General features: G+C 42.2%; 2 long non-coding RNA genes across 2 annotated transcripts; one reads left to right on the plus strand and one right to left on the minus strand.

Annotated features, from left to right (window-relative positions):
• Positions 1 to 1708: 1708 nt before the first annotated feature.
• LOC113006801 (uncharacterized) lies at positions 1709 to 2718 on the minus strand. Its single transcript, XR_003269805.1, has 2 exons — positions 2511 to 2718; positions 1709 to 2093 (listed from the first exon to the last, which is right to left on the minus strand). It is a non-coding gene; the product is annotated as an uncharacterized LOC113006801 (long non-coding RNA).
• Positions 2719 to 13805: 11087 nt separating this feature from the next.
• On the plus strand, positions 13806 to 14388 carry LOC113006787 (uncharacterized). Its single transcript, XR_003269804.1, has 2 exons — positions 13806 to 14196; positions 14290 to 14388. It is a non-coding gene; the product is annotated as an uncharacterized LOC113006787 (long non-coding RNA).
• The last annotated feature ends 421 nt before the right edge of the window (positions 14389 to 14809 follow it).

The following is a 14809-nucleotide window of genomic DNA, read 5'->3' on the forward strand; positions in this document are numbered from 1 at the left end:
CAGAACCAGCAGGTGCGCAGACCTCTGGCAGGGTTGATGCTGACTGGAGTTGAGGAGCACATAGGTTCGGGTCGGGTAATGAGATCATGGGTGTAGGGTGCAGTTCCCGGCTGACTTCTTAGCCTCCAGGCGACTCTGGGGAGGCCCTGGAGAGAGTTACGGTCTCTAAACGGGCCAGCTTTTGAGGAACGATTACATTATTTATTGGATTGTCTCTGTGCTTACAATGGATGGATGAAAAACAATTCCCTTTGGATAGAATTGATTTAGCTTGTTGTACTGGAGGAGCAGGTGAAATAGGGCACAGCATAGCTGGACTGGCCATCGGGCATAGCGGGCATTTGCCCGGTGGGCCGCTGGCGATTTTTTGTTTTTATGGGCCGATGGATTTTTTTTTTTTAGGAAGGGTATATATAATGAAAGGTGTTGGATTGGCCAATTGGTCATGATCGACTCTGGGCTGGACCAATTACAGCCGAGGAGGCCGAATGCACCCGCCCCCTTGTTTAGCAATCACGTGATTTTCGCGCATTGCATGCCGGGAACTCGTGGCAAAACAATCCAAGTACCGCATCAAATGCAAGCATTTGCAGCACCGCAAAACGTTCATTCTCCGGTTCCAATACCTTCTTGTTTTTTCTTTACAGTTTACCGACGGATGTGTACAGGACCTTGAAACGCACCGTGTAGAACGAAAGACCATCGTACGAACAAAGGTAAGTTTACCAGTCTCACAAATCGTCGTCATAAATACACATTCGTTAACCGTTTATTAATATAACCTTTGAGCTCAACGGTAATTAATTAGTAGTGGAAATAATTTCTGGTAGAATTACAGAAATGTAGCAGTGACAATAATATTGTATGCTGTAATTGCACTGGACAATTAGTGATACAAAACAACTGTTTTATCCTGTGAATAAAAGTATATGTTTTTGTCAATGTACCATGGTAATAACAGAAGCGAAACGCAATATTGTGTCAGGACAATTCACTATTTATGCACAATAAACAAAGGAGCATAGCGCGACAATTTCTGTTCAGCGCCAGACTTGCTTGTAACCTATATCACCAATTATGTTAAGAAAAATGACGTATTAACGACTAAAAAACTCTGACCTTTGTGGGAATGCTTGGAGCAGACTAACATGTGAGCTGGAGTGTTCTGGGACGTTATATTTGGTATATCCAGACCATCCGTCGGCTCTTACTTCGGAAACATGGCTTAAAACATTTCTCTTCAAGGACGTAATCCGATTTAAAAAAAAAACGATCGGCTTCCCGTGGCTGTTATGCGACCGGCTATTGCAGTTAATAATACAACAGCTTCTTGCCATTTTTTGTGTTCCTTTTTATCGCTGTGTAACTGAGTTCAATTGAAAGCCTGCGTGCGCTAGTACCTCTTGCCACAAGTTCCCAGAATCCTTTGCGGTTTTATCCCTGAATGACGTCACATTTTCAATCTTTATCCTGGTGGGCCGGTCTCTAGTCAAAATGCCCAGGCCGATTTTTTGTCCCAGTCCAGCCTTGGGGCACAGGGTGAGTGGCTGCTGAACAGGGGGCTGAACTGAGGGCAACTGAAGTAAAGTGTAACCACTGACTCATTTTAAATAGTTTAGGACAGCCAAACTACGGACCAGTTGCTAGGTTCGGCAGGGCTACAATAGAAAGCGAGGCGAATGCAGAATGAAATGGCTGGAGACAGGAATTTGAGCAGCAACAGTTATTATTTTGCACAAAAATGAAATAAACAAGACACAAATTCCACATTGACAGTAGTAGTGATAATAACCATAACAATAACAAGAAGAAGCCGGCAAAACAAAAATAACCCCAAAAATAGTCGTTTGAGCTCAATATTCAATTGTCTTTTTGTCTTTGGTCATTTGTCAAGTCAAAAATTCTTAGTCTAGTTCTTGTTCTCTTTCGTTTGTGGTTTGTGTGTTACCACTTGGGAGTCTCCGTCGAGGAAGAAGAGTAAGTTCCTCTGCAAAGTTCAGTCTGGGCTCAGGCTCGCCATCTCCATCCGGAGAGAATCCATTGGAATCCAAAATCTTAGTTCCTTCCACACGGACAAGGGAAAAAAACCTAGCCTGCACAACAATATTAACATTATTGTACACAGCCAGCTCCGTTTCTTCTCTTGTATCACAGCTATAGCTTTAGTTCTTTATCTCTTTTCACATTTCTTTCACATTACCACAGTAATACATTACATGCATGCTTTGAATATATCTCTCGTTATACATGAAATTATTTTAACCATGTAAACAACAAATGAATTTCTTGTTCTCTTTTTAACCATGAAATTATGATTAATAGGTATAACCAGCAAGATAATACATTTTTCCAATCATCCTTCGAGTATGCTAAACAAATCCTACCACAACAGCATTTCAACCGTTTTTAAACAGCAAATTACCACTCGCGAATCGGTATGAACAGAAGAAACAACTTTTAGCAACAGACTAACACATTATTAACTTTTCAAACCCATGGGCTAAACTCACCAAAATGTTAGAAAATTCCGCACGAGCTATCCATGACCTGTCTCATCTATTTCCACGTGCGAAAAGATCTAGCTCATGTGAAATGATGGTCTGGTGTTTCGGAAGACGGGGCTAAAACCACCTTCAACCAATGAAAAAGGCATTTATCCCTTGTGATCCAGCAACAGAAAATAAAGTTTGCTAGAGGATCACACTTCCTTTTTTCAAAATAAATGTTTCTTTTCAAAATAAAATAATGAAAATACATTTATACAATCAAAACGAAAACAAGAAAAAAATAACAAAAGGTAGTTTTCTCTACTGGGTTACAAAAGGTTGAAATGAAATGATGGTGGAGTTGGAGACTGAGCTTGAGGCCGGGCGGCTAACTGAGCTTGAGGCCGGTGTTGTGCCAAAAAGTGATTTCCAATGTTTGTGTGCATTTTTTTTAATGTGTAATATCATTACGTATGTTGCTAAATAGACTTTGGTGAACAGGTATTACAAAGGGGTTATATATAAAATGCAAGTTTTGATTTGGCACTGTATAAATAAAATTGAACTGAATTGAATTGAAATACAGACAAGTGATCAGTTACAAGTCACCAGCTTTTCAATTGGCTGTCTTTTTAAATGTTACTTTTCCTGCACTTCTACTATGGCAGATCTGTGAAGCAGCTCTCTGTAAGTCAGGGGTTCATTAATGCTGAGCTCAGGCTCACAGGCTCACATCGCCTCTCTAGCTCACAATCTGGGAGCATATTACTCAGTCTTTAAGCATGACATTTGTCAGCTGGTAGTGGTGGTTGTCCCCAAGGCAGGCTCAGATGGACATACCACAATGGATTTACCATATGTTTGCTGCAAGTACATGTTCATGTTTTTTTCAGTAGCTGTCATAAGTGGCTCATATTGGAGCTGTGTAAAAAATAAAATGTTATCCGTGACTGGAAACAGCTGTGATTGCTCAGCTTATTGCTCACCTTACAGCTTCCATCCACTGGTAGAAAGGAGTTACCTGAAGCAGGTAGCCAAAAAACTCACTGTGTGAGAGTTACTGGAGTATATGGTATCTAACTAGAAGCCAGAGCGATGTCACAATCTTTTATTTATTCATAAGTATCCTACTGTGCCAAGCCAAAATTTATACTGTGAACATCACCTTTAGTGCCACAGCACTAAATCACAAGTGATTTATGGAATCCCGAAAACAAATGGTGAGAGAAAATAATGAAAACTTTATTTTCAGGGGCCCACCGTCATGTTAAATAAGCCATTGATTCAGACAGAAATACAATTTTAAAGCACATTTTAGAGTACATTCAAGGTATTGTAATTCAATTCAATTCAATTTTATTTATACAGCGTCAAATCACAACAACATTTGCCTCAAGGCGCTTTAGATCCTACAATAATACATACAAAGAAAAACCCAACAATCATATGACCCCCTATGAGCACTGGCCATCTACTGCGACCGGCTTTGGGTGAGAGAAGGAACACGGGACAAAAGACATGCTGTGGAAGAGAGCCAGAGATGAATAATAAGTAATGATTCAATGCAGAGAGGTCTATTAACACATAGTGAGTGAAGAAACACTCAATGCATCATGGGAATCACCCAGCAGGCTACACCTACTGCAGCATAACTAAGGGAGGATTCAGGGTCACCTGATCCAGCCCTAACTATATGCTTTAGCACAAAGGAAAGTTTGAAGCCTAATTTTAAAAGTAGAGATAGTGTCTGTCTCCCAAATCCAAACTGGAAGCTGGTTCCATAGAAGAGGAGCATGAAAACTAAAGACTCTGCCTCCAATTCTACTTTTAAATATTCTAGAAACAACAAATAAGCCTGCAGTGCAAGAGTGAAGTGTTCTAATGGGGTGATATGGTACTATAAGGTCATTAAGATAAGATGGGGCCTGATTATTTAAGACCTTTTATGTGAGGGGCAGGATTTTGAATTCAATTCTGGATTTAACAGGGAGCCAATGAAGGGAAGCCAAAACAGGAGAAATATGCTCTTTCTTTCCAGTCCCTGTCAGTACTCTTGCTGCAGCATTTTGGATTAACTAAAGACTGTTCAGGGAGTTTTTAGGACATCCTGATAATAACACATTGCAGTCGTCCAGCCTAGAAGTAATAAATGCATGAACTAGTTTTTCAGCATCACTCTGAGACAGGATATTTCTAATTTTAGAGATATTGTGCAAATTGAAGAAAGCAGTTCTACATATTTGTTTAATATGTGCATTGAAGGACATATCCTGGTCAAAAATGACTCCAAGGTTCCTCACAGTGTTACTGGGGGCCAAGGTAATGCCATGCAGAGTAAGAATCTGGTTAGATACCATATTTCTAAGATTTTCAGGGCCGAGTACAATAACCTCAGTTTTATCTGAATTAAGAAGCAGAAAGTTAGAGGTCATCAAGGTCTTTATGTGTCAAGAGATGTATTCTAAGACACTTCTTCAGCTGAGAATCAGAGAGGAGAAACACACATTTTTACTTGCTGTAAGGGCAGTCACAGAGCACCCGCATGAGAGTGAGAGCTCAGAGACTTGCGCTCTGCCACTGCCCTGGTCTTTATTTATAGACATCAGTCGTTGTTTGTTCCTCATATTGGAATGTGGATGTTCATATGTGTGTGCGCGTGTGTGGGGTCAGAGTGTGACCCCATAAAGACTTCCCTAAACCTGCTGGTCTGGAAGTCCAGCAGTTCATCTAAACAAAAAGGCACTTGGCTTAAAACAGACATAGATACATTTATCCTACCACAAAACAATAAGAGAAGGTACAACCTCTCCCATGCTCCAAGGATGTGGGTGTGAATGCCAGAGCACTCTGGAATGCACACAAAGTCTTGTAGTGAACAACAGCCTAAGTCATCAAAAGATCAACATGCAGTATTCTACCATATGCAAACCTATATCACTAAAAGCTTATACTGACTACTAAGTACAATTTTCCATTAACATTATGTCTTTAAGATATTCCTTTAGTTAACTTATTGGTGTGTGTTATATGGCTTCATGGATAGATAGAGTTGGGTGTCATCTGCATAACCGTGAAAATGTATGCAATGCCTTCTGATGATAATGCCTAAGGGAAGCATGTTTCATGTAAACAGAATTGGTCCTAGCACTGAATCCTGTGGAACTCCATAATTAACCTTAGTGTGTAAAGAGGACTCTCCATTTCCATGAACACATTGGAGTTTATTAGTCAGATATGATACAAACCACTGCAGTGCAGTACCTGTATTACCTACAGCGTGCTCTAATCGCTCTATTAGGATATTATCCGACATAGCAAACTTGGTATGGCCTGGATCTGGCCCACAAAATGTGCTTACACATGGCCCACATACCGCAAAGAATGACGGCCCTTTGGTGGCTCGTAGCTGGTCTGCCAGCACAAGGCCAGTTGCAGACACACTGCTGGTCCTGTGCTGGCCCAGAACACTTTCAACTCTGGCCCCAGATGTCAGCCTAATGTGTACCATAATCAAGCCATGTAATGACAACATGTGCCGGAACATAACAGTGCAAAAGTAACATGACAAAACTCTGTTTGGACAGTGAATGGACAGATTTGTATATAGCGCTTTTCTACTCTCGCAGATTACTCTAAACATGCCACATTCACCCAGTCAGTTTCTCTAAACCAAGTGCTTCCTAACTACATTCATACACATTCACACTCTTGACACAGAGACTGGAGGAGCCAGGGATTGAACCACTAACCTTCCGATCAATAGGTGACCTGCTCTACCTCCTGAGCTACAGCAACCAAGTGGCAAACATAATAAAGTGTACACTCACAAACCTGTCAAACCTGCATTTGAAACATTGGCTACCATAGCAGTATAGTATTGCAACATGGCAATTGGGTCTTCTAACTAAAACAGGAAAATAGGAACATAAACATAGAGGCCAAGTACAGGTTCACTAAAGAAGTGGACATTGCTAAACATCAGCACTCTGAGAAGATGCAGCAGCAGATCTCAGAGAATGACTCGGCCTCTGTGTGGAAAGGTTTTAGGAATATCACAAACTACAAGCCTAAAACCCCCCACTCCACTGATGACTTGCTCTTAGCCAACACCCTAAACGACTTCTACTGCCGTTTTGACGAGCCATCAGGCAGCCTTCACACCTCCAACGGCCCCAACAATAGAGACACTTTGGACACTAATTCCCCCACCTCTCCCCCCTCCATAGAGCCATCACCACCTTCAAACCGTTCACCTACAACACCCCCCTCCTCACCCCACACAAAAGAGGATTTCACACCACCTCCTCCCACCACAACTCTTCATATTCATGAAGCAGATGTGAGGAGGCAGTTTAAGAGTCTGAATGCTCGAAAAGCTCCCGGCCCAGACGGTGTGTCTCCTGCCACCCTCAGGCAAACGAGCTGGCCCCAGTGTTTTCTGGCATTTTCAACTCCTCACTGCAGGCATGTCATGTGCCTGCCTGCTTCAAGTCCTCCACCATAATCCCTGTCCCCAAGAAACCTAGGATCACTGGACTAAATGACTACAGACCCGTGGCTCTGACATCTGTGGTCATGAAGTCTTTTGAGCGCCTAGTTCTCTCCCATCTCAGGACCCTCACGGCCCCCCTCCTGGACCCCCTGCAGTTTGCATATAGAGCCAACAGGTCTGTAGACGACGCCATCAACATGGCCCTACACTTCATCCTGCAGCATCTGGACTCCCCAGGAACCTACGCCAGGATCCTGTTTGTGGACTTCAGCTCTGCCTTCAACACCATCCTTCCAGACCATCTCCGAGACAAGCTTTCCCAGATGAATGTGCCTGATCCCATCTGCCGGTGGATCACTGACTTCCTGACGGACAGGAAGCAGCATGTGAGGCTGGGAAAGAATGTCTCGGACTCCCGGACCATCAGCACCGGCTCCCCTCAGGGCTGTGTTCTTTCTCCTCTGCTCTTCTCCCTGTACACCAACTGCTGCACCTCCACCCACCAGTCTGTCAAGCTAATCAAGTTTGCAGATGACACCACCGTTATTGGACTCATCTCGGACGGGGACGAGTCTGCCTACAGGAGGGAGGTTGAACGTCTGGTGTCCTGGTGCAGCCACAACAACCTGGTGCTGAATGCCCAGAAGACAGTGGAGATTATTGTGGACTTCAGGAAGCACACAGCCCCACTCCCCCCCATCATCCTGACTGACACCCCCATCACCTCTGTGGACTCATTCCGCTTCCTGGGTACCACCATCACCCAGGACCTGAAGTGGGAGCCCACCATCACCTCCGTCATCAAGAAAGCCCAGCAGAGGATGTACTTCCTGAGGCAGCTGAAGAAATTCAACCTGCCAACACGGACGATGATGCAGTTCTACACTGCAATCATCGAGTCCATCCTCACCTCCTCCATCACCGTGTGGTACGCTGGAGCCACTATCAGGGACAAACAGAGACTGCAGCGTGTTGTGCGCTCTGCTGAGAAGGTGATTGGCTGCAGACTCCCATCTTTGCAGGACCTGTACACCTCCAGGACACTGGGGCGTGCAGCTCGGATCTCAGCTGACCCTTCTCACCCTGGACACAGTCTGTTTGACCTGCTCCCCTCAGGCAGGAGGCTCCGGTCCATTCGCACCAGAACCTCTCGCCATAAGAACAGTTTCTTCCCCTCTGCTGTTGGACACATGAACAATAACCATATGACTGTTCCCACCACTAACACATGACCCTACGCTGTGTTCACTGCATCATTCCATGTTTGGCACTGATCACCACCTGCACTCATGTATATATCTTTCAACGTAGCACTCTTAATTCTTATTCTCATGTATATATCTCATGTATATCTCATGCACATATCTTCCCACGTAGCACTTTTAATTCTTATCCCTACTTTTATTTTTTTCCATGTCTATTTAAGTGCTATTTATGACACTATGTTTGCACTGAAGCACCGCAGCAATTTCCTAATGTTGTAAACCTGCTCAACATTTGGCAATAAACCCCATTCTGATTCTGATTCTGATTCTGATTCTAAACAGTGTCATCATTGCCAGACCTGGTCCCCATCTGGTTGACATACACCCTGCCATGACACCAGTCAGTCAGAAGTGCCAGCTTGATGCCGGATCTGGGCCAGACCTGTTTTCTATGAGCCTGGGCCACATAAACCAAACCACAATCGGGCCAAATGTGGCATGCCATCACATAAACAGTGCCATCTATGCCAGGCCTGGCCCCTATGTGGATGACATAACACTTACCATGCCAGAAGTCAGCCAGCAGTGCTTGACACCAGATCCGGGCCAGACCTGTCTGCTATGTGGGTATGGTCGACAGTATCAAACGCTGCACTGAGGTCTAGCAGAACAAGCACAGAGATGAGTCCACTGTCAGAAGCCATAAGAAGATCATTTGTAACCTTCACTAAAGCTGTTTCTGTGCTGTGATGAGCTCTGAAACCTGACTGAAACTCTTAAAATAAGCCATTGCTCTGCAGGTGATCTGTTAGCTGTTTGACAACTACTCTTTCAAGAATTTTTGATATGAAATGAAGGTTAGAGATTGGTTTATAATTAGCTAAGACCGCTGGGTTAAGAGATGGCTATTTAAGTAAAGGTTTAACTACTGCCAGCTTGAAGGCCTATGGTACAAGTGGTACTGATTATTAGAGATAGGTTGATCATATTAAAGATTGAAGCATTAATCAATGGCAGGACTTCTTTGAGCACTTTTGTAGGATTGGGGTCTAAAAGACATGTTGAAGTTTGGAGGAAGTAATTATTTAAGTTAACTCAGAAAGATGAATTGGAGAAAAAAACTCTAAATAGATATCAGTGCTACTGAAAGTAGCTTTAGATAATGTTTCCTCTGTGAGATGATTATGAATATTTTTTTTCTCTAATGGTTAAAAATTTTATTTGTGAAGAAGTTCATGAAATCATTACTAGTTAACGTTAAAGGAATTGTTGGCTCAACAGTAGCACACACCAGCTTATTAATTAACCAAAGACCCAGACAGACTTTAAATTGTACTGCTTCATGCTAGCATAACACCCTCTTCTACAAGAACTGCAGAAAACTGAGAAATTCAGTCTCACGGAATTCATGCTGACCGCAGACCTGGAATCAAAATTTGTTTGTAAAGTCCTTCTCCTAAGAGAATATACTCTATTACTTATAGATATTATGCAATTCTACTTAATAACATAAGCAGTACTGTCCAAATTGTGCTACATGTAGTAATAATACTAACTAAGCTAACTCTAAGTTCTGCAATGATCAAGCAGCTTGATAGTTTTAAAACAAGAACCTGAGAAGAAGACAGTTTTCACAATCAGCTCGTCGAGGGTAACTGCAGCATGTTCTCCAGATACTCTTCATAGTTTGATGCCTGAGTATGGAGGACCTGTCCCACAGGTTTGGACTGTTTTTCAGCACACTTAACATTTAAAAATGTTATTTATACAAAATGCAAAGAAAGAGGAACAAAGAGCAAGAAGAAATGAAGAAAAGACAGAAGCCACATAGATAGAAATAAAGGAAACGTTATTAATGGAAGTCACACAGGTTTAATAACTTTAACTTACTATCTTACTATCTGTCTTACTTGTCTGGCTTCTTAACTCCCTCATTTTGTTAGTTCTTTATTAATCCACTGTTAAAGTCACTCTTAGATTTTTACAAAATCAACCTAGCAGCAAGAAACCTGGAATGATGAACACAATCTAGGACTTTCACTGCAGACGTTTGTACTTTAAGTACTTAAAATTCCAAGGACATGGCCTCCTCAAACAATCTGCAGTACAATAAAAGTTGCTAAACATCCTTTAGATTGTTTCTTGAATTTCCAAATCAGGACAGTGATGGTGGCTGTGGGAGTATCTAAAACCTGCTATCACCCATGATAGCAGGTTTTAGAGCAGGGCTGCCAGACACACTGTTTGAATCATAAAGACATAAAATACTCCTGTTGTTTGCTTACGTGATGGTTTTGTGCATCAGCTTTGATCTGTTATCAATTGATTGTAATGTACATAACAATAGACTTAGAAAAAATTATATCTGCTACTGAATTATACTATTATTCATAAATCATGACACAATGATCTCCCGCACATAAGCTGCATTTAAAAATTAAAAACATCACTTCCTGGTATTAGCAATACTGCCCCTGCTTTTACTTGGTATTAGATCGATACCAGATTTCACAATATCGCACACAACTAGTTTGTGGTTGGTCAGAGTCTACCTGTGACACCACTTTCATATGAATGCACAGGAGAAAAAAAGAGGTTAACTTAATGAACTGATAACCAGCTTTGTGTGGCTGCTTATCCTGACTGCTGATACTTTGTAAGTGAATTCCCCAGCTATTTCTATCGGAAGATTTATCCCTTATATTAAATATATTTTGATTGTCCTTCATTTATCAGAACTGTTGAATGCTCTGACTCAGGTAAAATTCCCTCTATACATCATTTATTTCAGCTGAACTGAAGTAAAAATTAATTTATAGCCCATGATCTTGATTTAGTTATATAAATATATGTTCCTCATGCAAGGCAATAATTGACAAGAATCTGATTTTATTATAGCAGTGCGATGTTCATAGTTCATCTGTGTGTTTAAAAGGCTGTTAAAAACCTCAAAATATATGAATATTATATGGCATGAAATGCAAAATTTACTTATACTTAACATTTACATGATCTACACCTCTTTGTCAATTATGATGATTATTGCTGTGAATAGTCAGGTGGGGTGTCACTGTGAATTATGCAATAGCATTTACTGTTCTCCATTCATAAAAGATGGTCCAATGTATCCTTTGCTAAAGGAGGCCATAGAGGAAGCACTGAAGCTCCTTTCATAAGCATTTGAGAATTTGAACAGTTCTCATTAGGACCACTTTATAAAAACTAAAACATATTATTGTAACAAATATTAACAAAAAATGTGACATAGATTCAAAAAGAAACATGGAAACTTTCCTTAGTGATTTTGATCCTTATTGACATGATAACATCACACTGTAGCTGCAGATTTGTAAGCTGCACATGCATGTTGTGACTATACTGTCCAACCACATCCTATGAAAGTCTACTGTTATGCACAGACAATATGCTGAGTTTATTACCAGTAAGTGCCAACCCTCCTATCTTCTGAGGGAATTTATGTCCATTATGCTCATCGCTGTTTACATCCTCCCAACCGTCCAGCGTCAAAGATAGGAGTGAGGCACTCAATGAAATGTGGCAGGACATCACAGCCAAATGGATTCCTCATCACTTTAGTCACACAAATTTAAAGTTTTATAACTTAAACTGCACTGACATGTGGACTTTGTAATAACATGAGTTGACATGATTTCGTGTACACAACCTGTAAGGGTGCAGACAAGGCCTCCTACCTCCACCACTTTTGGACTCTCTGATCACACCACCATCATGTTGAGACCTTCATACAGACCTAGAGTGAGAGCCATCAGGCACACGCAAAAGCAGGCATGTGTGTCTCCTGTTCCCTGAAGAACTGCTTCAGCATCTCAAACAAGCAGCCACCTACACAGACACAGAGGAATACACTGAGCGTATGTCACAAAATGCACTGATGATGTCACTCACTGCAAAACTATCACTGTCTAGAAGTCATGGTCGACAGGGGAGGTTCACACCCCAAAGACACTGCAGGACTAGTAATAACCAGAGCCAACCTGTCCTGTGGTATCAGGAAAGCAAAACAACAGTAGAGTAAGAAAATATCTAGACACTTCAGTAACACCAGCGACTCTACCACAGACCTGTGAGAGTGACATCACATTACTTAACTTCTTGACTTCTTTTGACCACTTTGAAACACAATACAACACACCAGCACAGAAGACTACTCCTTCACTCCCAGACAAGCTCCAGCCAGCAGCTAATACAAAAACTTGGACACTTTGTTCTCAAAACCTCTCCTTTCCCGGGCACTGGACTTTCTCACGGGAGGTCCACAAATGTGCTGGTTGGAAGTAACCTGCAAGGTCATCATACTGAGCACTGGGGCCCCACAATAGTGTGAAGAGCAGGTCAGCTCACATCTCTTTGATCGGCTGACCCACAGCTGTGTACCAACCTATAGCACCAACCACATTGTTAAGTATGCAAATGAGATGACTGTGATAGGCCAATGCTAACAATCATGAAGCCAACTCCAAGAACAAGGTGAGCCATCTGGTCAGAGGTGAAAAAAACAATTTCTTCCTGAATATGAAGAAAATTAAAGAGATTTTGGTAGCTGACCGTCAACCGTGCTGCTGTGGAGAGAATGAGTAGCACCAAGTTCCTGGAGGTACACATCTCTGAGGACCTCTCCCTCTGATAGTCTGATAATACCGCATTGCAAAATCTGCATCTGTATATTGAGGAGAGTACGATTCCCCCATCCCATCATGTGCAGATGGGGGCATCATTGTGTGGTAAAGAGGTTACCACAACACAAGATGTTCATTGGTGTTCATCCTGCTCTCCCTCATGGACATTTTCAGCATCCGCCTTATCTGCAAAGCCATCAGCAGCTCACCAGACTGTGAGAAGGCAGTTGATTCAAGCAAACAGCTCTGCTTCCAGCTTTGAGAGCAGCTTTTATACTCACCCCTTATTTTCTGTCACACAAAGATGTGTAATGAAATTGATGTCACATCTACTGCAGTGAGCCCTGTTTTGTTATCGGCCGTGCCACAGCTGCCACAGTGGGTTAAAGATGAGTGTACCACTTTTCATTGCCATTTTAATGATATATCAGTACAGAAACTCAGAGATTCACAGATTATACAGAGTTAGATGTTGCAACAGTTTGAAAAGATAAAACTTTATGGGGGAAAAAACTTAGCAATGTCTTTGCTTTCAGCTTTGCCTTTTTGTCTTCCTCTTTCAGGACTGACATGGTGGTATTGTCTGAATGAGAATTTTAACATTAAAGACTGGTACTGGTACACTGCTGTGATGGGTTTTTTTTTTGTCTCAGTACAGTGTGTAATATGCCAAGACTTAAGATAATTAAGTCTTGGCATATTATAATTAAGATTGTATAATTAAGATGCAGTTGAATATGTGATATTTTCTGTTTCTCTCTACAGGCCAGGGCCTACTATGTTACAGAGTATAGCATGGTGGAAAAGGATGGAGAGAATCCCCCACTAAGCTTTTGGGTTGGCATTACTTTAGATTTTGTTTTGTATTAATTGCATGCTTTGGTGTTTCTTTGTGTTTGATGTGAGGTGTGGGCCACACCCATGTGGGAGTGAAGATTCTACTCTAGTCCAGCTGCCAGCTATTTGGAGTTGAATACAGGGAGCAGCTGATTGGGGAGGATTGGAGCCCTTCTCTATAAAGGGGAGAGGAAACAGGAAGTAGGGGTTGTCGTTGTTTTTTTTAGTAGGACACTGGTGTAGCAGGGAAGCCTCGAAGATCCAGGATGAAGTGTGCACATTTTAACGGAAAAGATTTTTAACCTGGCCTGGTTTTGCTTTTAAAATAAACTGAGGATGTTGGAGGGAGGACTCATTCTTATTGGGATGTGAGTGGATGTGCTGGAAGGCAGGAAAACAAACACTGGACTGGAGACTCTCTGTGCCCCTGACAAGGAAACTGGACCAGTTTTGGGGAAGTTCCAGCTCCCAGGATGTGATGTGGAGACCCAGCCTCGAACGAAGTCAGGCCTGAAAAGGTGGGTGGCAAGCCTTTTTGAGGAAGATGCAGGATTGATACGTTTTGGCTGCTTGTTCTTCCAAGTGACCACCTTTCCCCTGTTTGTAACCAGGCTAACAACCCTGACCGCGGTGGCTTTGGGCCTTGGATTCCTGGCTAGAGTTGTCTAGTTTTACCCAGAGAAAGAACAAATAAATCTTGTATAACCCATTACAGTGTGAGTGTGGTGGTTCGTTACTGGTCAATATTAGAGCTACTACTTTCTTGTACGGAGGCCATTTTGGGCCTTGCGTAACAACTAAATACTGCATCCAGGCGGGGTGATTGCCAGCCTACTATGTGCAGGTTGGTGGGTCTGGGAGGACGACTGCTGTTTCCTGCCAAAGCTGTCAGTGTGTGAAGTGTGACTGATTTGTGGCCCCGACCTTGAACGTGTTTTACCCTTTTTGCAAGTATGATACTGGACTGGTTTATCCCTCCTTCTTCATTTGATGTCTTATGTAGCTGAGATTGTTTCCTATTGATCCCAGCAACTTCACTAATAAATTATATTTAAGGATTTATTGACTGCCATCTTTTGCCCATGGCTGAAACTGTTGGTCAGACCTAGAATCTGTGTGTGTGTGCTACTG

The sequence above is a fragment of the Astatotilapia calliptera genome, chromosome 15 (genome assembly GCF_900246225.1).
Source record: "Astatotilapia calliptera chromosome 15, fAstCal1.2, whole genome shotgun sequence".
NCBI classification, from domain to species: domain Eukaryota; kingdom Metazoa; phylum Chordata; class Actinopteri; order Cichliformes; family Cichlidae; genus Astatotilapia; species Astatotilapia calliptera.